A 3,573-nucleotide genomic window follows, 5' to 3' on the forward strand; every position below is an offset into this window, starting at 1 on the left:
AAAATAACAAAGTGTTTGACTAGCATAACTGTACCAAAGATCACCTTCAGATTGGGACATGTTAAAGGGGACACTCGGATTTGAACCAGGGATCTCTTGATCTACAGTCAAATGCTCTACCACCGAGCTATACCCCCTTACGGAGAGCCTTTATCAAAGTAAAAAAAAAAAAAATCCCAGTAATTTTCTTAAATACATCTGTAGAAGATAAAAGAAAAAATTGTTTGGCTTGTTGGAAACTAGCATAACAGTACCAAAGATCACATTGGGACATGATAAAAGGGACACTCGGATTTGAACCGGGGACCTCTTGATCTGCAGTCAAATGCTCTACCACTGAGCTATACCCCCTTTCGGAGAGCCTTTTTCAAAGTAAGAAAAATAAATAAATCTCAGTTATTTTCTTAAATTCGTCTGTAGACCACAAAATAACAAAGTGTTTGACCTGGGCTTGTTGTGAGCTGGGATAACAGTACCAAAGATCACCTTCAGATTGGGACATGTTAAAGGGGGCACTCGGATTTGAACCGGGGACCTCTTGATCTGCAGTCAAATGCTCTACCACTGAGCTATACCCCCTTACGGAGAGCCTTTTTCAAAGTAAGAAAAATAAATAAATCTCAGTTATTTTCTTAAATTCGTCTGTAGACCATGAAATAACAAAGTGTTTGAACTGGGCTTGTTGTGAGCTGGGATAACAGTATCAAAGATCACCCTCAGATTGGGACATTTTAAAGGGGGCACTCGGATTTGAACCAGAGACCTCTTGATCTGCAGGCAAATGCTCTACCACTGAGCTATAGCCCCTTTCAGAGAGCACTTTTCAAAGTAAAAAAAAAAAAATCTCAGTTATTTTCTTAAATTCGTCTGTAGACGGTAAAATAACAAAGTGTTTGAACTGGGATAACAGTACCAAAGATCACCTTCAGATTGGGACATGTTAAAGGGGGCACTCGGATTTGAACCGGGGACCTCTTGATCTGCAGTCAAATGCTCTACCACTGAGCTATACGCCCTTTCGGAGAGCCTTTTTCAAAGTAAAGCAAAAAAATCTCAGTTATTTTCTTAAATTCATCTGTAGACGGTAAAATAACAAAGCGCTTGAACTGGGATAACAGTACCAAAGATCACCTTCAGATTGGGACATGTTAAAGGGGGCACTCGGATTTGAACCGGGGACCTCTTGATCTGCAGTCAAATGCTCTACCACTGAGCTATACCCCGTTTCGGAAAGCACTTTTCAAAGTAAACAAAAAAAAAAAATCTCAGTTATTTTCTTAAATTCATCTGTAGACGGTAAAATAACAAAGTGTTTGACTAGCATAACTGTACCAAAGATCACCTTCAGATTGGGACATGTTAAAGGGGACACTCGGATTTGAACCAGGGATCTCTTGATCTACAGTCAAATGCTCTACCACCGAGCTATACCCCCTTACGGAGAGCCTTTATCAAAGTAAAAAAAAAAAAAATCCCAGTAATTTTCTTAAATACATCTGTAGAAGATAAAAGAAAAAATTGTTTGGCTTGTTGGAAACTAGCATAACAGTACCAAAGATCACATTGGGACATGATAAAAGGGACACTCGGATTTGAACCGGGGACCTCTTGATCTGCAGTCAAATGCTCTACCACTGAGCTATACCCCCTTTCAGAGGTTATTTTCAAAGTAAAAAAAAAAATATTCTCAGTTATTTTCTTAAATTCGTCTGTACACGTTAAAATAACAAAGTGTTTGAACTGGGCTTGTTGTGAGCTGGGATAACAGTATCAAAGATCACCTTCAGATTGGGACATGTTAAAGGGGGCACTCGGATTTGAACCGGGGACCTCTTGATATGCAGGCAAATGCTCTACCACTGATCTATACCCCCTTTCGGAGAACCTTTTTCAAAGTAAAAAAAACAAATATCTCAGTTATTTTCTTAAATTTGTCTGTAGAAGGTAAAATAACAAAGTGTTTGAACTGGGCTTGTTGTGAGCTGGGATAACAGTATCAAAGATCACCTTCAGATTGGGACATGTTAAAGGGGGCACTCGGATTTGAACCGGGGACCTCTTGATCTGCAGTCAAATGCTCTACCGCTGAGCTATACCCCCTTTAAGAGAGCACTTTTCAAAGTAAAAAAAAAATTAAAATCTCAGTTATTTTCTTAAAGTCATCTGTAGAAGGTAAAATAACAAAGTGTTTAAACTGGGCTTGTTGTGAGCTGGGATAACAGCATTAAAGATCACCTTCAGATTGGGACATGTTAAAGGGGGCACTCGGATTTGAACTGGGGACCTCTTGATCTGCAGTCAAATGCTCTACCACTGAGCTATACCCCCTTTCAGAGAGCCTTTATCAAAGTAAAAAAAAAAAAAATCCCAGTAATTTTCTTAAATATATCTGTAAAAGATAAAAGAAAAAAGTGTTTGGCTTGTTGGAAACTAGCATAACAGTATCAAAGATCACCTCCAGATTGGGACATAATAAAGGGGGCACTCGGATTTGAACCGGGGACCTCTTGATCTGCAGTCAAATGCTCTACCACTGAGCTATACCCCCTTTCAGAAAGCACTTTTCAAAGTAAAAAAAAAAAAAATCTCAGTTATTTTCTTAAATTCGTCTGTAGACCACAAAATAACAAAGTGTTTGAACTGGGCTTGTTGTGAGCTGGGATAACAGTATTAAAGATCACCCTCAGATTGGGACATGTTAAAGGGGGCACTCGGATTTGAACCGGGGACCTCTTGATCTGCAGTCAAATGCTCTACCACTGAGCTATACCCCCTTTCAGAGAACCTTTTTCAAAGTAAAAAAAACAAACATCTCAGTTATTTTCTTAAATTCGTCTGTAGAAGGTAAAATAACAAAGTGTTTGAAATGGGCTTGTTGTGAGCTGGGATAACAGTATCAAAGATCACCTTCAGATTGGGACATGTTAAAGGGGACACTCGGATTTGAACCGGGGACCTCTTGATCTGCAGTCAAATGCTCTACCACTGAGCTATACCCCCTTTCGGAGAACCTTTTTCAAAGTAAAAAAAACAAACATCTCAGTTATTTTCTTAAATTCGTCTGTAGACGGTAATATAACAAAGCGTTTGAACTGGGATAACAGTACCAAAGATCAAATTCAGATTGGGACATGTTAAAGGGGGCACTCGGATTTGAACCGGGGACCTCTTGATCTGCAGTCAAATGCTCTACCACTGAGCTATACCCCCTTTCGGAGAACCTTTTTCAAAGTAAAAAAAACAAACATCTCAGTTATTTTCTTAAATTCGTCTGTAGAAGGTAAAATAACAAAGTGTTTGAAATGGGCTTGTTGTGAGCTGGGATAACAGTATCAAAGATCACCTTCAGATTGGGACATGTTAAAGGGGGCACTCGGATTTGAACCGGGGACCTCTTGATCTGCAGTCAAATGCTCTACCACTGAGCTATACCCCCTTTAAGAGAGCCTTTATCAAAGTAAAAAAAAAAAAATCCCAGTAATTTTCTTAAATACATCTGTAAAAGATAAAAGAAAAAAGTGTTTGGCTTGTTGGAAACTAGCATAACAGTATCAAAGATCACCTCCAGATTGG

This window comes from Squalius cephalus (genome assembly GCF_949319135.1).
Source record: "Squalius cephalus genome assembly, chromosome: 22".
NCBI classification, from domain to species: Eukaryota; Metazoa; Chordata; class Actinopteri; order Cypriniformes; family Leuciscidae; genus Squalius; species Squalius cephalus.